This window comes from Tachyglossus aculeatus, chromosome 2 (assembly GCF_015852505.1).
Source record: "Tachyglossus aculeatus isolate mTacAcu1 chromosome 2, mTacAcu1.pri, whole genome shotgun sequence".
NCBI classification, from domain to species: Eukaryota; Metazoa; Chordata; class Mammalia; order Monotremata; family Tachyglossidae; genus Tachyglossus; species Tachyglossus aculeatus.
Window position 1 is genome coordinate 116,828,579 of NC_052067.1, and position 22,784 is coordinate 116,851,362.

A 22,784-nucleotide genomic window follows, 5' to 3' on the forward strand; every position below is an offset into this window, starting at 1 on the left:
GTGGATGGGCAACCACTGGAGTTTTTTGAGAAGGGGAGGGTGACATGTCCTGAATACGTTTTGTAGAATAATGATCCAGGCAGCAGAGTGAAGTCTGGACTGGAGTGGGAGAGGCAGGAGGCTGGGAGGTCAGCAAGGAGGTGGGATAGGATGAGTGATTTTATTAACGTGGTAGCAGTTTGGATGGAGAGGAAAGGGTAGATTTTAACGATGTTGTGAAGGTGGGATCGACAGGATTTTGTGATGGATTTGTGGGTTGAATGACCGAGAGGAGTAAAGGATAACACTAAGGTTACAGGCTTGTGAGACAGGAAAGATCATTGTAGAGTGGTGCTCTTTACAGTGATAGGAAAGTCATGGGGAGGACTGGGTTTGGATGGGAAGATAAGGAGCTCTGTTTTGGACATGTTAAGTTTGAGGTGGCAGGAAGACATCCATGTCTTGAAGGCAGGAGGAGAAGACATGACCTGTGCTCTTTTACAGACACTCTGATGCGCAATAACTGATTTATGTCCTACCTGGGGTGGATCTGGGGAAGTTTATAGTCCAAGTACCATTCCAGAATATCTCTATTTATCTCAGACTATCCCAGTAGTCTAGAGAATTGTTAGAAGGTCAAATTCCAAAAGCACTGCCACCTCCCCTTTGGCTATGCCTAGTGAAGTGCTTTTGCCTTTCTTCCCTCCAGAACTTGGCCTTGAGTACAGATGATCCTTGGAGCCCTGAATATATCTAAAATGACACTTTTGGTATATCTTTGGATCAAACCCACATTTCTGGAATTGCTTCAGGAGCTTTGAGACTTTCATTTGAGAATTAGTACTAGCTAGTAGCTCTTGGAATCTTGCTGTTGTGAGACTGGTAATACTCACTGAATCATCAAGTATCCTCTGGGTCCTGCATTCCTTGTAGACATTCTGGAATGGACAATAATGAAGACATGAAAAAATGACATCTACTCCAACCAGGATATTACAGCCATATTTTAAATTATCATTCATATAAAGATTAGAGTTGAAGATATAAAATGAAGCATATTAATTCCACATCATTAAAGACATTGGCAGGGTGTGTCCATTTAAATCAGATTTCAAGATTGCAAACCGGAACCTGGAGTGCTCCCTATACATTGTGAATTCCTTGAATCCACCCAAATGTCAACCAATTAATTAATCATATTTATTGAGCACTTCCTTTGTGCAGAGCATCACACTAAGTAATTGGGAGAATACAATATAACAATATAATAGACACATTCCCTGCTAGGAAAAGCCCAGATTCTCAGTTTATTTTACTCATATTTCAAGATTTCAATTTAGTTTTGCAGAGAACTCATATGATCACTAATTAGGTTGATTATCTCTTCACATAACTAACACATCAAAATTGTATCTCAGCAACATTTTTAGAAATGCTGTGGATTAAAAATGTATTCTTTAAAAGAAAGTAATTGGTGACATAATTCTGATGCTTTAAAAAAATCATTTAGCCAAAACAATATTAAATTGGTGGTACTTGGTGAAATATTAATTGTCACTAAAAATAGTGAAGGCCAAATTATTCTACTAGAAAATAGTTGACAAAATAGGTATCCTTTGGATTAAAAAATGATTCTGGATAATGTTCTCACCTTTCAGTTGAGTTTCTCAGAGGGTTGAAATTATATTCCGAATTAGCTTTCCTTGTTGCAACCTCAAATGTGGTTGTTCAGGATAGGTTGAAGAAAGAAGAAGAATAAAGGAAGACTAATATTTCCAATACCCATTAGTCTCCAACACTTTATATAGGTCAGTTAGGAGTGCAATGAGGTCAGGTGATGATGATGATGATGATGATGGAATTTATTAAGTGCTTACTATGTGCAAAGCACTGTTTTAAGTGCTGGGGAGGTTATGAGGTGATCAGGTTGTCCCACAGGGGCTCACAGTCTTAATCCTCATTTTGCAGATGAAGTAACTGAGGCCCAGAGAATTAAGTGACTTGCCCAAAGTCACACAACTAACAATTAGCAGAGTCAGGATTTGAACCCATGACCTCTAATAGATCACACATAGTTATTATGTCCCATGGCCACAGCCCACATATGGTTTACCAGGGGGGAAGCCCAGTAACTGCTACAGAGGATGTGAGTGTCTCATTCAACAATGGTACATAAACTGGATGAGACCAAGGCAGAATCTGCTATTTAGAGACTAAAATTACATTTCCCCCACAAATTCTTCTTGAGTTAATTTATAATCCCTTGATTATATTCTCTCCAACTGCCACTTCAACTCTTCTTAAATGTCACCTGAGCACTTGCAAACTCACAAGTATTATTTACTTAAGCACTGATTCATGTCTAGATATATTTTTCTTCCATTTACTAATTTATCTGTCTTGCCTCATAAAATGTATGCTTTTTGAGGGCAAGGGCCAGGTGCCATTAAATAAATCCAAGTGCTTGATTTATGGATTAATCACAGGTTCTTAAATTATTCAGGGTGGCTGAACTTTCCAGGAGTTTCCAGAGACCAGGTCTACCGGTGATGACAACATATGTAATTGAAATAATACTGTTTGCAGCAGGAGGATATTTACCTGTGTTTCTTGGGCCACTAGTCTGTTATAAGGACTGAAGATAAAATTAACATAAGTAATTAGAATATACCATTTATACTGTCATAAATTATTATTTACTTAAAAGTGAAACAAAGATGAAAGTAAACTCTCGTTTATTGGTCTGGCTATCTTTTTTATAATAACAAATATTTTGTGTTGGTCTGTGACAAAGCAGTTTCCTATTTAAGCAATGTAAGCAACAGGTTGATTAAGTATTGAAGAAAACTGCTTCTAAACGAAATCACAAAAAAGGCTTAAGAAAATATACTTTAGTCATATGGCAGCATCAATTTCTTTTTTAAATGAAGGAGATTGGCAGACACATTCTCAAGGTTGTTTTAACATTCAGAAACATTGAGGTAATGACATTTTTTATACAGTCCCTGTATCTATTACATTAGTTTTTAGGAAAAAACATGAGTCATATAAATATCTATGTACTATCATAGTGTTTAGGCTATCAGCTCTATGTCAACCCAAAGTACCAGACTATCATAAAGATAAATTAGATTCTGACCCTGCTTTGCTATAGCATTCTAAATACCTGGCTGAGACTAAAATTTGTCATAATGTCAAGTGCTTACCCCAAAGGTAATTGAATGACAGTTACATTTTGTACAAACTCTTCATCATTTCAATAGTTTAAAGCCACAAGGATATGTTGTAATTGTTTATGTGATAAATCACTTCATTGTCTCCTTCACTCTGAAATAAAAAAGAAAAGGGTAAATTAATAATAACCTCAGGCTGGTTGTGAGTTTGCTGCTAGGGGAAAAGATTGATTTATATCTAATCTGATGAAGGCTGGTCTCTGGATAAATAAATAAGGAATATATATTTTCTCCCATATCTGAAATCAGAAGTTAGCCATTCCAAATTTTAGTTGACATAAGATCCTTTGATAAATAGTACTTAGGTAAGAAAGAATAGAAGTGAATGTGTTAACCATAAAAGAAAGTAGCAGATGAATTTGAATGACTTTCCAGACTACACACTTTAAGCTTTGCCACACATTAATACGGGATAGCAGTTTCCTAGTTTTTACACGGAAGCAATAATGAAAACTATTATTTGACTAATGACTTGACTAATGGCAAGGTCAGATTATATCAATTAAACTAGATAGCTCCAAGATGAAGTTCATCCCACATATTATAGAACTTTTTTCCCCAGAAACAAATATCTAGATTTGTAAGTAAGGCAGTTTCACTGTAACTTCACATGGGCACGAAGCAAAGTAGGGAATAGAAGTCTCAGTAAATAAGGACATTCAGTAACACTAACTTAAAAAAAGGAACAGCAAGCTGAAAATGACTCCCTATTTTAGTCTTGGTGCATTTTTGATATTATTTGTTACATATTTTCTTTTCTTAAAAAATTTAAATGGATTAAAAGCACATTAAAGTAATAAAAGATTCACTGTGAATAGCACAGCTTTTTGTATAAAAATTCTATTTCACTGGTATAAAATTCATTTTAAAACCATTTTATGGTCTCAACTGAAGAAAATTTTGCTAATACCTTTGCTTAAACCTTGGTTTAACTGGAACAGGAACTCTTTTCTTAATCACATTCCATTTTAAAATGGTAATCAGAGTAGCTTCACTACATGTCCCAGGGGAAGACATTAAGCATTCTTCACTAATTCTCAATGACAATTTTGGAAAGGTGTTTTTCATTCATTCATTCAATCATATTTATTAAGTGCTTGCTGTGTGCAGACCACAGTACTAAGAGCTTGGAAAGTACAATTCATTTGTTCTCAGTAATCTTTGCCTTTAATTTTAAATTGACCATATAATTATAACTATCATCATTACTGCTGTTATAATATCATCATAATAATAGCACTGTAGCTATTATTGTTATTATTCTTTTAATATAAGCCATGCAATATTCAGCATAGATGGAAATATAGCCATCTGTAAGCACAGTCTTTCTGTTGCAACCTAGGCATTATTATTTTTAGGTGAGGGAGGAAAAGAAGATTCTAAAGGGGTAGAATCTGTGAACTAGGTCAGACTGAGGGCAAGGAAGAATGAAGTGGATATTTTGATAGTATTACCATCACAGTCAGAGTTGCATTTTGTTTCCATTTCTTTGAGGGTTAGTTCTTTGCAGTAGAGCTCCAGAAAGTCTTCGCTCCCCATGGTCCTCATTACTCCCAGTTCTTGCCTAGGAAGACATTTGTTTAGTGTTTAAAATCCAGGTCTGTCAGATTGCTACTCACTGAAAACATTGCTATTCATACATTTGAACAAATTGAGTAGTATGACCAATAAGCTGAAATGTTATGTTAAGGACACATTTGATCCCAAACACTTTCCTGTTCTTATTCATTTTTCTGTGCCTAGATAGTAAAAATGAATTTGAAAAATTGGGGGGACAAACTAAAGGAGAGTTTTTTTCTGCAGATGTTCTGAAACCTCTGAGGTCATGTTGACCTGATGGTAATCTGATAGTGATAATTCAAAAATGATTTTTATCTCTGCAGGAAATAAACAGTCATTTAACACTTAAAACTTCCCACCTTGATTAGAACACCAAACTAAACCTAAATGCTATTAGTTTTCTCTTGTGATGTGTATAATTGGCCCCAGAAATATCAGACAAGACCAAGCAATCGATCAATCCATTATTATTGAGTGGTTACCTTGGACAGTATTATCTTCAGGACTGCATCTGATCTTGGCTTCACTGAAACTGTCCTCTCTTGGTTCTTCTCCTATCTTATGGCTCTGGTTCTCCTTCTCAGTCTCTTTTGCAGCTGCTACCTCCTCTGCCTCCCAAACCTCTGAGAGTGGAAGTCTCTCAAGGTTCAGTTGGGGTCTCCTACTTCTTGATCTACACCCATTCGTTTGGAGAACTTATTCACTTCCATTGATTCAATTACCTTCTCTATATAGATAATTCCCAAATTCACCTCTCTACTCCTGACCTCTCCCCTTCTCTGCAGTCTTGTATGGACTTCTGCCATCAGGACATCTATACCTGGATGTCCCACCAACATTTCAGACTGAACCTGTCCAAAACAAAACTCGTCATCTTTCTATCCACACCTTGAACTTTAGGTTTCGATGGAAAGATGACTTTCCCAATACTGTATACTGTACATTATCCTCCCTATTTCACAAGCCCATAATCTTGGCATTATCTTTGACTTATTTTTCTAATTCAACCATATTCGATCTGTTGCCAAATCATGTAAATTCTACCTTCACAACTTTTTCTCTCTATCCTACCTGGTGCCATGATGATCCAAGGACTTATCCCATCACACCTTGACTACTGCATTGGCCTCCTTGCTGACCTCACTAACTCCTGTCTCTCCTGATCCCAATCCATACTTCACTCTGCTGTGTGGATCATTTTTCTAAAATAAACCTGCACAATCATATCCTCTTATTTACTTATTAAAGAGTTACATTTATGGATGTACAACTTTCTGATTAGTTAGTAAGGTCCTTGAAGGCAGGTGTTGTGCTTCATACTTCTACTGTATGTGCCTCAAGCATCTATCAGAGTCTATGGGCCCAAAATCATGTCTGTCTACGTCTACCAACTCTGGTCTACTGTATTCTCCCAAGAGCCTAGTACAGTGCTCTGTAATCAATCAATCAATTCATCAATAATTCGATAATTTATAATTTTCCAGCTCCAGAATCCTCCAGTTCCTTCAGTGGCCAGGACAGTACCAATAAAACAGCCCCACTTCTTCTGGACGAGCATGATATCTACAAACCTGACTTCCCAACTGTTAAAACTCTAAGCACATCCCAATGTGAGATTTTGGAGATTTGTTCTAATAATAATAATAATAATAATAGTATTTGTTAACCACTTACTATGTGCCAAGAACTCTTCTAAGCAGCTAAAGTAGATACAAGATAACCAGGTTGCCTCACATGGGGCTCACAGTCTTAAACCCCATTTTACAGATGAGGGAATTGAGGCACAGAGAAGTTAAGTGGTTTGCCCAAGGTCACACAGCAGACAAGTGTCAGAGCTAGGATTAGAACCCATGTCCTCTGACTCCCAAACCCATGCTCTTTCCTCTAAGTCAAGCTGCTTCTGTGTCTGGAAACAAGATGTGGCTGAGAATTGCCATCTGGTAGTACTGTTTCCCTAATTTAACTTCTTTAAGTTTGAATTTTATATTTTAATTTCTCCCATTACTTGTTTTTTATAGTATTTGTTAAGCACTTAATATGTAGAAAGCAATGTTCTAAGCGCTGGGTAAATACCAGGTATTCAGGTTGGATACAGTCCATGCCCCACATGGGGCTCACTATTAGTCATTCAGTTAGTCAATTGTATTTACTGAATGCTTACTGTTGGCAAAGCACTGTATTAAGCACATGCTCTTAACATGTTAAGTTTGAGATGTCAGTGGGACATCCAAGCAGAGATGCCCTGAAGGCAGGAGGAAATGTAATGCTGCAGAAAAGGGTTTGTTTATAAAGACATTTATTTATATGAGAGAGAATCTACCCATCCGTGCAGTTTTGTCATAAGACCAGTGTGTTAATGTTAATGGGTTTGTCCCAGATGCGGCCTTTTCTCAGTTTTCAAACCAGACTCTTTTGCAAAGTTTTCTTTAGTGAAAAACAACTCTCCTGCTTTCTTCCTGCCAGAGTGGTCTACCTATTGCAGCGATCTATTAGACTAATGCTGTGTTACATGGTTTGAACCTGTGCTTCCTCATGTCTTGTTCGTTTTGTTCTACTGGTTTGTGGTCTCTACCTTGCTGTTCCTTTTTAAGCAACCATTCGTTAGTTCTCCTGTCTCCTATTCTCATACGACCTTCCGAATGGATCTATACTACTATGAAAATTGCCTCAACCGTGGTAATCTGATTGCATTTTGATCTGAAGTCACAAGTTCACAGTTGACAGGGTTCTTCAATTTCCTGTCCAGAAGTATTATGGCTAGAATCTTGCTGGCAACGGACAGCACTAAGATTTCCCAATGGTTTCAACAGATAACAACTCCCTTCTTGAAAATGGTGCTTATAGCAACATCTTACTTTTTACAGTCAGTATTAAATAAATGCTATTGCTCTAATGATTATGATGAAGGAAATTTTGAGTTAAATTAAAACCACCATCCTGTCTCTGGGTGAGAGTAATTTAAGCCATCGCAGGCAGCTCATCATCATATTATTTTTAAAAACCTCCTGAGAAGGAAATTTCACAATAGCCCTTAGTAACTATTGCACTGTCTTAATGAGTCTCCCTGTCATTATCACAAAGAAACATCTGTGCAGTCTTTCCAATTTGCAGGAAGCCTTATAAGATGTAATGACATAAGCATGACCCCTGCCTTCAAAGAATTCCTAGACCCATAGACTAACATATGTGCAGGAGAGATAGAAAACTTAAAGAAGAAAAGAAAAAGGAAAAAAATCAGTGTCTTAGATTGTTGATCGGGAGTCCATAAACCCTCTTATTTTTCCTCAGGAAGCTAATAGGCTTAAATGGAAAGCTTAAACCCTCTGTTCACATGCAGTTAATAAACACTACCGAGAAAACAATAAATTATACGGATGCTGCTTGTGGGCATTTTAAAGTGTTTTTTTTTTAAAGCAAGGTTAACCCTTGAATGTCAGATGACTCATTCCAGGTTAGAAAAATGAGAATTCAGTGACCTTTTTTCATTTTTCCTTGTAGTATGAAAATTGCATTAATAATAGGATGCAAGAAAATTAAGATTTCCAAGCATGGCTTATTTTTCTGAAATATTGAATATATTGAGTCTTGCATTACTATCCAGTGAAAAATTCTATATTTTTAATATTTATGTAACTAGGTTTTATTAGTACAAAGTATTAAAGTGAGATCACTCATTGCCAGAAGGGGTGATGAGTATATAAAAGAGGAAATGCATGTCTCGTGTAATTATATGCTGTGTAGTCTTTATAGTAATTCAGGTGAAACTGTTGTAAATTTAATGAACTATTCTTGAAACTGTCAAGGTACTTTGCATGTACACTAGATATGAGGATTAAGAGTTTTCTCAGCCAAGGTCTATTTATATAACAATGTCTTCATATCTCCCAAGTCATCATTTTAATTGTATATATTGCTGACCTTTCTGTGTCATAGTAGTATTAGGTTATTTCTTTTTAGAGAATGTTAAATGAATTCAGGGGAACAAATTGTCAGCTTTCAATCAGTTCTCTTATTTTGCTTGTACTGTAGTAGGTAACTACAGTTATAAGAAAATCTGAATTGAATTGACTACCTAATTTTAATAGAAATTTTGATTCCTACTGAAGTATTCACTAAACATTTAAATCTATTTAAAAAAAAACTTTCCATGTGTAGGAGATGTTTTGAACTTTCAATTGACTGGCTTTTGAAGCTTAATTAGACTGAGTTGAAAAGATACTTTTTTTTTTAATAAGGAAGAAGTCGAGTCTCTGCTCTTTGTCCCTTGCTATCTCTGTTGCAAAATATCTTATTCTGGGCAGTATATTTTCATTTCGGGTTTTTCCTTTGGTAAAAATTCATTTTTGTAGAATAAGGGTAGGAATCTTTTCCCTTCCACAAGGTCAGAGTTAAAGGACATTTTCCATTTGTTATGTCTACCTTACATACTATGCTGCAGATTAGAAGTAAAATTTCCCTTGTAGGGTGAAGGAGATATTCTTTTTCAGTAAGACATTATTTTGATTTAAAATATAGTTTCATGTGATCTCTCAGTCACACTTTAAGCTTTAAAGATTTCTTTCCAAATTTGCATTTTTCTACCTCATTTGTAAACAATTTTGTTGTCCAATGTGCTGTTGCCTGCAACCCAAATGAGAGGTTAAGGAGGTTAATTGGGTTTTTGCTATTTCAATTACTTCTGTGGTTACTGGTATAAAGAATAGATAACGATATTGATATCCTAGTAACACCTGCTCTATAATTTCCTTTAATGTATTTGTAATTCATACTATGTTTGCAATTTGATTTTCACAAATCAGTGCTTTGAAGAAAACAGTGCTTTGAAGACATTGAAATACTTTCATTACATAATGTCACCTCATGCTCTTTTAGTTTGCACTTCAGACTTAATGTTCCAAGAATGCTGCCCTTCTTGTTTAAACACAATTGAACAAACATTCAGGTGCTTCAGTGATTTACTGGTTTTGAATGCCCCAGTATTCTTATCATGTATGTCTTACTAAACCTGAGGTTATCCAAGATAGCAAGTATATAACCAATAATAGGTGTCATCACTTAGAAATTTTTATAAACTTGTCATGCATGCATTTTATTCTGTAACTCTCTGGCTTTGCTAGGCCTTGTTTCTCATTTCATTTTTGTCTTTCTACATTCCTTTATGCTAGATAAATAGTTGTTAATTTTACTATTTCCATGAAATGTTGGAGTTATGTTTGTTTGTATATGTTTATAGATGGAGGCTTTTTTCAGATTTATGACACAATTGAATGAATCCCTAAAACTACATCTTAGATTGAAATGATGTAAATGGCTCATGGGAGCAATGTTATAAATGAAGAACTGGAAGGAACACCATTCCTCTGAGCCGTGACTGGGTATCCTATTTTTATTTAAATTACCCAGAATTGCACACTCAATCATTTATATATGAGTAACATAGCTGCATTCATACATTTTATATTACAATCATATTAACATAACAATTACATAAAAAGTTAAACAATACAACATGTAGAGATATATACAAAACTGTACAATATGAATTACCACTACATTACAAATCATTTAAAAACAGACCTATTTTATCCTCTTTTTAGCATAATGAATAGACACATGAGTGGGTCTAATTGGATGAGACTTCTTCTTTAAACTTTCCCTGCTTCACATCTGATGCTCCTATGTACCCTCTCTACACCTAAATCCAAGTCCCATCAATGCAGTACCCAACCCAGATTTTTAAAATCAATTATAGTATACAACTAGGCCGTACCCTCCCCAAGCTTGTGCCCACCCACTAATCCCCTCATATAACTGTGGGGCTTGGATGTCTACACACAGTAAGTGCTCAATAAGTATGACTGAATATAGTCCACCAGAGCACCACTGAAGAATGGAGATCACTGTATGTTCATTACAGATTTAGAGGAAATTTATAAAATAGCAAGAACAGTTTGATATCTAAACACACCTAACACAATTGAGGATGAGATTTTATAATTCAAATGTCTAGCATATGAGTTTTACTATAACATTTGAAGAAGTCTCCACTGCGTTCAGATCCACAAAGAATGGTAAAAACTTCCAGATGTAATACAAAACCAACTGTGATTTACATGCAAGTATGGAACTGCTCAGTCTTCTTCACAAGCTGTTTCTCAACTCTGAGTGTGCATATCATGGTCTAGAAAGACCATGGACTCTGCTACTTTCCTGCACTGTTATCTTGGGTAAGTAAATTAACTTCTCCATGCCTCAGTTTCCTCATCTGTCAAATAGGGATTTAATGCTTGTTCTCCCTTCTCCTTAGACTTTGAGCCCCAAGTGGGACAGGGCTTGTGTCCTACCTGATTATCTTGTATCTACTTCAGCACTCAGTCACTGCTCGACCCAAAGTGATTGCTTAACAATTACCACAGTTATTCTTACTAACTCGCTCACCTGGTACTCTCATGATTGGCATCACACACTGTGAGGGAGGGTGTAAGGCAGAAGGATGCAGTCTTTGGTCATGCAATGGAATATCTCTAAGAATTTAATTTCACAGACAGCACTGTGCCCGGACCTATTTTTTGCCATTAAGGGTAATATTTAAGTGCTTACTATGTATGTGCCAAGCTGGTGTAGATCTGAGATAATCAGGTCAGTAGTAATCCCTGTCAACATGGGGCTCAAAATTTATGCAGGAGGGAGTAGAATAAAATCCCCATCTTACAGGTAAGGAAACTGAAATACGGAGGAGTTAAGTGATCCAGTAGGTCTGTTCTCTTTCCACTAGGCCATGCTCCTCAGCATAGAGAGGGACTTTCTCCAATTTCTTGAAAACCTTAGCAAAGACAATGTAAAAGAAGTCCTTTGCTCAACTAGACAATTGGCAGCAGCATAATGGAAAGAACACAGGACTTAGAATCAGAAAACACAAGTTCTATTATGACTTTACTATTTGTCGGCTGCTTCACCTTCAACAAGTCACTTGACTTCTCTATGCTTCAGTTTACTCATTGTAAAATGGAAATTAAATGCCAGGTCTCTCTTCATCTTAGATGGTTAGCCCATGTGGGACAGTGGCTGTGTCTAATATTCTTAACACTAGCACTGAGGACAGAGCTTGGCACATAGTAAAGGCTTAGTAAATACTATAGTTCCTATTATACAAAAGAGAGCAAAAAGAGAAATATGTATATGGAAAATGTTGCTGTTTCAGGGAACAGTGCAATGTCACCAAATGGGCACTTCTATGCCTTGAAAACCAACTCTCTTCAGGCACCACTCTAGTCAAAGACACTTTCTCCTCAATAAAATGCACCCATCAAGCAATAGTATGTATTGAGCACCTCCTATGTGCAGAGCATTCTAGTAAGCCCTTGGGAGAAGACAGCACAACAGAATTAGTAGACACCTTCCCTGTACATAATAGTTTACAGTCTAGAAGGATTATCATCCATCAGATTTTACAACCTCATCCAGTGTTGTGAAGTTGACTCTACACTGGCCAACCCATGTGCTATCACTGATCCCAGACGTGCCAGACAATGACTGTTTGGTGTGGAGTGAAGGAAGCATCTTGGTAGAAGATATATGCAACAATAGTGGGTATGGTCACTGCTTCCATAGCCATCAGCACTGGTTAAGATTCCTATCTTAGATCCTGTTGGACTCAGTAGGGATGGAAATCACTGAACACAGAAACAGCTGCAACAAGATCGCTTACCTTTTCCTGCCATTGCTGTTGTGTAGATCACCTCTAAACCATTTATGGCTGAATTTCTTTCCTTCACTGGAAATCCACTGTCTGAATCCCTGCAGTCTTAAGTTTCCTATAGACATTAAGCTCTTTTGGACAGGGATCAAGCCTGCCAAATGTATTATATTGTTCTTTTCCAAGCGTTTATCAAAATACTCTGTGCTCAATAAACACAAACGATTGATTGATTGAATTCCCTTCCTTCACCTTCCTTTAGGATTAATTCTAGGATTTTGGCCACCCACCCAGCAGCAATGGCCATGGAAATAGCGGCAGTTGCATTCATTGCTTTCTCACTTGTGTTTTGGGGGTCCCTGATGCTTTTTTCTGTGACAGGAAACCCCGTATCATAAAATGCCTGAATCTCTTGGCTGTGTCTCAATATAAATATAATGGTATTTGTTATAAGCTTACTATGTTCCATGTACTATGCCATGTGATAGATACAAGATAATCAGGTCAAACGTAGTCTCTGTCTAACATGGGATTCACAGTCGATGGTAGACAGAGGGGAAGAATGATTCAATTCCCATTTTAAAAGTGAAGAAACTGAGGTACAGAGAAGTTAAGTGAATTGCCCAAGGTCATACAGCAAGCAACTGGCAGAACCAGTATTTAGAACCCACATCCTCTGATTTTCAAAACCATGCTCTTTCCAGTAGATCACAGTGTTTCTATGTATGTCTGTGTGAGTTTAAGTGTCTGAATTAATCAATCAATCATAGTTTTTGAGAGTTCAATATGCACAGAGGACTGTACCAAGCACTTAGAAGAGTACAATATAACAATATAACAGAGATGGCAGACACAGTCCCTGTCCACAATGAACCTACAATCAAGTGGGGCACCTGTGCAGAATGCCAACATCAATCCATCAATTATTTATTCACTTAGAATACAGATTTTACCCTGGTCCATAGCTTTTCACTAATCCAATTCTGTCAAGTTTTATTTTTCAGATTCTATTTTATCATTATACTAAGTAAACAAATACTTAAGAAAACCATTATGTTATATGGATTTTCATGTGTTGATTGTTCTTGGACAAAGTATTATTCAAAGACAAGGTTCCCACATTTGCATGTGATTTATAGTCATTAACTAGAAAAGCATTTCTAAACATTTTGAAATATTTAGAATATCATAACTGTTAGCCATTTATTTTCAGAAAGAAAGGTGATTCTGAATTCTTTTTTAGTAATCTCAGGTTGCTAATGGATAAATGAAGATTAATACCCTTCCATTACTCTGGGATCAGTTGGGGTTCTTGATCACGGTTATGATTATATCCAGGAGCTTATACATTGTTCCCTCTATTTCACTGCTCATCTTCCTGAATTTTTTAAACATAAGTGTGAGCACCAAACAAAGCATCTTGCTATGTAAATGCTAATATTACCCTGAAACCACTGAAGAACACTCACACGGTTTTAAATATTATCGAGCCTATTTCAATTATCTTCTGGGAACAGACAAATTAAGATCAAAAAGGGATAATACACTCTTCCAACAGCAGATGTTTTAGTGACTGGCAGCTGTGTGTCAGCAGCTCTGCAGTTATTGCTACATTACATAAATGAGCCCAGAAAATTGTCTCTATATTAGCCCTCCTGTAAGGTGCATTCTAAAAACATATTTAATTATTGTAGACAAATACAGTTCCCTCCTTTCCTGATAGATGCTTAATTAGTAGCAAGCACTGATTAATCAAATATATGAATAGTGAAGTTTCCTGGTGGGAACCAAGGATGAGCCGCAGTCTTGAGACTTTAGGGCCAAAATTCTAAGTAAATGCATTTATTATAGGGTAGAGTTTGTGCAGAGCCACTCACCTACTCCCTCTGAAAGTCATGCTTTTCCTACGGTGTATTTGTTTGTGAATTTGATCAAACAACATATAAATTTTAAAGAGATGTGAAAATGTGTGTGTGTTTATGTACAGTACATATAGCATGCAAGGAAAGGCCTTGACATGGTATTCCTATTTAGTGGAATACATATACTAAATATTCTAACAGAACTAGACAATTATACTGCCTCTTAATACATAGAGACTGATAAAGGTCAAACGATATTTTCACATGCAGCCAAAGACGTACCAATTGGATCCCTGACAAATGTGGTAACCTAATTATACTTGTTCATCTTGGAGACGTGAGCCACTGACAAATCCAAATGAAGTTAAACTACTGGATCTGATAGATAACAATCATCTAAATCAAATGGCCTTATTCCAGAGATAAATTTGGAGAACCTCTGGCATTTCTCCTTTCCTTAGGTGTCTGTCGTTAATCAATTAATCAATAGTATTTTATTGAGCACTTATTGTGTGCAGAGTGCACTGTGATATGTGCTTAGGAGAAAACGACAGACTTGGTAGATATATTCCCTGCCCACCAGGAGCTTTCAGTTAGAGGGGGAAACAGACATTAATATAAATAAATCAATTGTGGATTTGTACGTAAGTGCTGTGGGTAGGGTGATAAATGGTACAAATCCAAGTGCAAGGGTGAAGTAGAAGAGAGGGAGAATAGGGGAGCAGTGTAGTCTAGAGGTAAAAGCATGGGCTTGGAAGTTAGAAGACCTAGGTTTTCATACGGTTCTGCCATTTTCTTACTGTGTGAACTTTGGCAAGTCACTTATTTCTCTGTTCCTCAGTTTATTCAACTGCAAAATAGGGATTAAATACTTGTTCTGCCTTTGAATTAGACTATGACTCCAAGTGTGACTGTCTGACCTGATTAACTTGTATTTACCCCAGCACTTACAGCACTGCTTGACACGTAGTAAGTGCTTAATGAACACCATTTAAAAGAAAAAGTCGGGGGGCAGGGGGACAAGGGCTCAGTCAAGGAAAACATCTTGGAAGAGATGAGATTTTAAGGTCTTGAAGGGGGAGAGAGTTGTGATCTATCAGATGAAGCCGATGGCGATCCAGTCCAGAGGCAAGATGTAGCTTTTAGCTTTCACCACCATTTTTCCTGTCTCACAAGCCCATAACCTTGACATTACCCTTGACTCCTCTCTCTCATTCAACCCACATATTCAACCTATCACTAAATCCTGTAGTTTCAACCTTCATAACATCACTAAAATCTGCCCTTTCCTCTCCATCCAAACTGTTACCACATTAATCCAAACACTTATCCTATACCACATTGATTATTATATCAGCCTCCTTGCTGACCTCCCTGCCTCCTGTCTCTCCCTTCTCCAGTCCATACTTCACTCTGCTGCCGGGATCATTCGGTCCATGTTTCCCCACTCTTCAAGAACCTCCACATCAAACAGAAACTTCTTACCATCAGCTTTAAAGCACCTCACTGCTTTCCTACTATAACCCAGCCCACACACTTCACTCTTCTAATGCCAACCTACTCACTCTAACTCAATCTCATCTATCTTGCCACTGAACTCTTACCCACATCATGCATCTGGCCTAGAATACCCTCCGATTTCACATCCCACTGACAATTACTCTCCCCACCTTCAAAGCCTTATTGATGATGGTATTTGTTAAGTGCTTACTATGTGCCAAGCACTAGGCACTGAGGTAGTTACAAGTTAATCAGGTTATCCCATGTGGGGCTCATAGTCTTAATCCCATTTTACAAATAAAGTAACTGAAGCAGAGAGAAGTAAAGTGACTTGCCCGGAGTTATATAGCTTATAAATAGTGGAGCCGGGATTAGAACCCATGACCTCTGACTCCCAAGCCTGTGCTTTTTCCACTAAACCATGCTGCTTCTCTAGCCAGGCTGCTTCTTCATTCATTCATTCAATCATATTTATTAAGTGCTTACTGAGTGCAGAGCACTGTACTAAGCACTTGGAAAGTACAATTCAGCTACAGGTCTGTTGCTTCTTACTGAAGGCACATCTCCTCCAAGAGGCCTTGCCTGACTAAGCCCTAATTTACTATTTGTCCACTCCCCTTTGCCTTGCCAACTTGCTCCCTTTATTGACTACCTTTCCCGCAGCCCCCACAGCAGTTATGTACATATCCGTAATTTATTTCTATTAATTCCTGTCACTCCCTCCCGCCCCACCTCTTGACTATAAGGTCATTGTGGGCAAGGAATTTCTCTTATATTTTGTGTTGTACTTTACAAAGCTCTTAGTACAGTGCTCTGCACACAGTAAATAAATAGAATTGATTCACTGATGGATTGATCTAATCCTGTTAATCTTGTATCTTCCCCAGCACTCAGTACAGTGACTGGCACATGATGAAGATGATGGTGATGATAATGGCATTTATTAAGTACTTACTATGTGCAAAGCACTGTTCTAAGTGCTGGGGTGTACAAGGTAATCAAGTTGTCCCACGTGGGGCTCATAGGCTTCATCCCCATTTTACAGATGGGGGAACTGAGGCACAGAGAAGTGAAATGAAGTGACAGTAAGTGCTCAATATAATAGACTTCATTCTTTCAATCATATTTATTGAGCACTTGCTCCATGCAGAGCACTGTACTATGAACTTGAGAGAGTAGAATATAACAATAAATGGACAGATACCCTGCCCACAATGAACTTACAGTCTAGAGCAAGTTTAGTAGTCATGATCCCTGCATTCAAGGAGATTACAGTCTAGCAGAAGATTGTAAGACTAGATTTTAACTTGTTATGGGCAGGGAATGTATCTGCTAACTCTGTTGTATTGTATTCTTCCAAGTGCTTGGTACACTGCTCTGCACTTAGTAAATATTCAATAAATACCATTAATTGATTGACTGATTTATTGATTAAAGGTACACACACTAAAATAAATTACATGTAGGGAGAAGCAGTTGAGTTTAAAGATCTATACATAGCTGTTGAGTGGGAGAGGTATGCCCAAGTGTTTAGGGGAGGCTAAGTGATTTTCAAGGAGGGGAAAGGACTTGAGCAAGAAGTTGAAAATGGGAGCAGTGATGATAAGGCATAAAGAATACGTTATCTTGGGAGAAGCAAAGGGTTTAAGCAAGTGCAAGTATAGTGCAAGCAAATAAGTTGTAAGGAAAGAGTGATACTTGCTAAGAGCTTACTATGTGCCTAGTACTGTGTTAAGCACTGGGGTAGATATCAGATAATTTGGTACAAAACAGTCACTTTCCCGCATAGGGCTCACAGTTTAAGAGAAGGAGAACAGATATGGAAGCTGAAGCATAGAGAAGTGACTTGACCAAGCAAGTAACAATGTCAGAATTAGACCCCAGGTCCTCTAACACCCAAGCCTTGGATTTGTAGCTACCCCAAGATGAATTTCTTAGATCTGCCCACATGAATCTACTACTATACCATATAGATCTTTTTTCTTTGTTAAACTGTAATATATTGTAAAGAAAACTAAGACAGATTATGAGGATATATTAAGCAATCATACAACGACAATGGATAGCTAAAATAAAAAGATTTGTTAAAAATTGAAAATATTACTACTGTTTCTGTGACTTATGGATATACTTTCATGTGGTAAGATCTGTCTCTTAGTTTGATAGTCAGGCAAAAAGGAAGAATTAGAACCAGTTTTAAATCATGTATTTCTCTTTTTTATTTTACATCTATTCAGTTTTAGTATGCTATAAACTGTTTGTTTTATTCTCTGCAAGTGTCCTAAAGACTTAAATAAGAAAAAAAACACCCAGCTCCCTGACTTGTTGAAAAGCAATAAGAAGTGAGTAAAGTTCCTTACCTCCACATTCATCAAATTAAGCTTCAAAAGCATTTGGCAAGAAAATAAATATCTTTAGGCCTATAATGGAAATCCTCCAACCAGATCGAAATAATGTTCCAAAACACGGTAATGTGTTATTTTAAATAGCTATAATAAAATGGCTATTTCCTTATTTACTTTATTATTAAACTATAAAATTAACATTTTTGCATGTGTGTTTAGAGCTTTTGTTTAATTTGGAGAGACAATTAATCGTGAACATCCAGTAGTGCCTAATGCCTCCTTGCCTATTAGATTTGGTACATGCTACTATGTATATTGGGCACTCGGTTCTGATGTCACATTTGCATGAAATATACTAAAAATCCAGATATCAGAAATCTGAAAACTTATACCAACAGATAATATTTTATTTTACAGAAAATATTGTATGTTTTCTTTTGACTTGTGATAACTGTTACTAGATCCGTTAGTGTGTTATCATCCAATATGAGTCAGGGAGTGGGCAAATGTCAGGGACTGCACCTGACATCTCATTTTCCTAGCTAGGCTTCAGCCCTATGTTCTTCCCCCACATAACACCACCATTCTGCCTCCGGATAGCTGGCCATGCTGTTCCTCTGGGAACCCACACTTGCTCCCTCCGCTCGATCAGAAAGACTTTATTTATCCTCTCTTCCTTCTTCCACTCAAATGGGAAAGAGAAAAACACTGTCAGCTTAAGACCTCCACAAATCAATCAATCAATCTAATGGCATTTATTGAGCATTTAATGTGTGCAGAACACTATACTAAGCAATTAGGAAAATATGATACAACAGAGTTAATGGAATCATTTTCTGCCCATAATTAGCCCCAAACTCCAGGATGACTGGTGTCTGCTATAGCAGTTGCTGTGTCTAGGGAACTGTTCTGAACTCTGAGTCCTGAGGAAACTGAAGTTCTTCTCTTCTCATCATAGTACCACAGTGCTTTTAGTTTTAATTTTATGTATTTTATGTTTTTGTCCTTTATTTTATGCTGTTTCAGAGTCCATTGATGATGATGATGATGATGAAGGCATTTATAAGCACTTACTATGTGCAAAGCACTGTTCTGAGCGCTGGGAAGGCTACAAGGTAATCAGGTTGTCCACGGGGGGCTCACAGTCTTAATCACCATAGATGAGGTAACTGAGGCACAGAGAAGTTAAGTGACTTACCCAAAGCCACACAGCTGACAATTGGTAGAGCTGGGATTTGAACCCATGACCTCTGACTCCAAAGCCCAGGCTCTTTCCACTGAGCCTTGTGTCTGAATCTAATCCCCTCTGCCCTATTTAAATTCTTAGATTTTGAGCCCCACAAGGAAAACCAGACCATGTCTAATTTCCACTTGCGTTTTCTTTTCCTACATTTAGTAGAGTGCTTTGCAAACAGTAAGCATTTAATACAGATAACTACAACTACTAGAAAAATGAAAAACTTCTGGAGTAATCTGGGTGCCAAGTATTTTCTATTTGTTATAGGATGTATAACTTCCCACGGTTTTATTGCATGCCTAGGAACTAACTACTCAGGACTGAAGCCATAAGATGCAGAATCCAGAGAGAAAGAGACAGCGACTATGTATGACCAATAGAGCCTTGTGTGCTGAGAAATTACCAAGACATAGAAGTTACAGAGTGGCTCAGGGGATATTCAAGACATATAGACAAATTAAACTAATTTTTAACAAAGAACAAATCGTTAAAGATTAAAAAAATAATGAAGAACATTCAAACTGAGAAGTGACGTTACATTATTTAATTGAATCTTCTATTGAACTACAATTCTTTTCTCTCTTGGCTCTAAAGCCTCCGGGAATTTTATTTCCATTTGTTTTTCCTGGTAATGTTAAATCTCTTTAGGTTCCCCAGAACATCGGGAGTCTGTGAGTTCAGAGAGGTGAAAGACAGGGGTAGCTCCCTACCCTATCCCAATTTGATTCTCAGAATCTCAGAGTAAATGCACAAGTGAATGAATGGGAGCCACACAGAAGATATTGACCCTTAACATCTGTCTGCCATCCTTGCTTAGCTGGACAATTAACCACAATTTATCCAACATCAGGTTTTTGAGGTAACTTGTAGCTTCTTTTAGGATTCACAGTTACTTCTGGAAGTCCATACTTGATTAGATAAGTTCCAGCTCCAGAGGATACTACCTGATCCAAAAGCAACCACCTGAATTCATTTTAATCTAGTGTAAACCAGAGATAGGACACGTGTAATTTGATCATTTTGTGGGATTTAACTCTTATAGATATTGGTAAAGTTTTGTTTGTTTTTTAAATTCTATCCTTGTCCAGTCATGGAATACATTACTGGAAGATTTAGTTTAAATGTCTATAACTGATTTTATTCACTTGAAAAATCGGCAGCAAAATTGTTTTCATAATCATTACAAATGGAATACAACCTATTAGCAAAATCAGACATTCAATATATCCCATTTTGTAAAGAAATTAGACGATTTAATTCACTTATTAATTAATCTTAATTTAAACAAAGGAGATTTAGAAGATAAAATTAGCAATGACTCACAGCTCATGAATGGTAGTTTATCCTTTTTTTCTCGAGCATGAACAGTAATGTATAATACAGATAGAGTCTACATGACAAAGGTTGGGTGTGAACAAAAGGAGGAAGAGAAGAGAGATGAAAGACCAAGAATACCTCAAGACAGAGATCAAGGAAAATGATACAGGGAAGATACTTCTCTAAAACCTTTAAATATATTTTCATAATCTGAGTTTTTTTTTCAATGGTCAAATGTGGGAAATTGTTAATGACATTACAAGAAGCACTCTTTTGTTAGGTAGCTTTTTTGATCAGGAACTCTAATCCATCAAGCAATAGTCTAATGTAATAGGATAACATGTAATAAAATTATAGTTTTATTGTATAAATCTTGAATTATTTTATTCTCTTTCAAAAATCTGAATAATTGTGAGTTTCTTTGCAGAATATAGCTTCCGAAGTCTGTAGAAATTTCATGGTAATGAGAGAATGAAATATGATGCCTTGTATGCTCTATAGGGTACTACAAATAATTTCAATTTTAGAATCCAATTTTCACAAATAGCACAAAAACATCTTCACCAAAAATTCCAGTGTTGTGGTTTTTGGTTAACAAAATGAAAAGTATCCTATGGGAATTAACACAGTGGATCAACTTCTATCATAAGTATTTCTCAAGCAGAATATTTCATCTAGAAGAGAGAGTAATGAAGTTCTTAGAAATGTGTCGTTAATATTTCTGGAAAAATTCTTTTTCTGCCTTCTTAAGTCAATACTTCATCCACAACATCACTAAGATCCTCCCTTTCCTCTCCATCCAAACCGTTACCTTGCTGGTTCAATCTCTCAGCCAATTCCGACTGGATTACTGCATCAGCCTCCTCTCTGATCTCCCATTCTCCTGTCTCTCCCCAATTCAGTCTATACTTCACGCTGCTGCCCAGATCATCTTTGTGCAGAAATGCTCTGGGCATGTTACTCCCCTCTTCAAAAATCTCCAGTGGCTGCCTGTCAATCTACACATCAAACAAAAACTCCTCACTCTTGGCTTCAAGGACTCTCCATCACCTCACCCCCTCCTACCTCACCTCTGTTCTCTCCTTCTACAGCCCAGCCCACATCCTCCGCTCCTCTGCCACTAACCTCCTCACTGTACCTCGTTCTCACCTGTCCCGCCATCAACCCCCGGCCTACGTCCTTCCCTGGCCTGGAATGCCCTCCCTCCACACATCCGCCAAGCTAGCTCTCTTCCTCCCTTCAAAGCCCTATTGAGAGCTCACCTCCTCCAAGAGAACTTCCCAGACTGAGCCCCCTTTTCCCTTTCCTCTTCCCCATCCCCCCCACCTCCTTTACCTCCCCAAAGCACTAGTATATATACTTGTAAAGATTTATAACTCTATTTGTTTTACTTGTACATATTTACTATTTTATTTATTTTGTTAATGATGTGCTTTAATTCTATTTGTTCTGACAATTTTGACACCTGTCTACATGTTTTGTTTTTTTGTCTGTCTCCCCCTTCTAGACTGTGAGCCCATTGTTGGGTAGGGACCGTCTCTATATGTTGCCAACTTGTACTTCCCAAGTGCTTAGTATAGTGCTCTGTACACAGTAAGCACTCAATAAATACGATTGAATGAATGAATGAATAAATAAATATATATATATATATACATATATATATATTACATACACTGTAGTAGAACTGGTTTTTAATCTACTGATCAAGGGCTATAAAAAGAATTCATTCATTCATTATTCAATCATATTTATTGAGTGCTTACTGCTTACTGTAGCATGTTTCACATAGTTTGGGAATCCTTTGTCTGTGCCCTTTGATATGTCATAAATCACCTTGGATTATATTTTTGGCAGGGTCCAGTTTTCTCATAGTCAAATGGGAAAATAGTCCTGTCCAATATGAAGCCTTAGATAAGATTATTTTTGCATCTGTGGTCATGTCAGTAGTTTCAATCCCCTTGTCGTCATCATCAAAAAGCATACATGTGCATTTCTTTGAAGAACATGGAATTTTTGCTTGCTAAGTCCCACAATAGTGCAATGGGTAGCTAC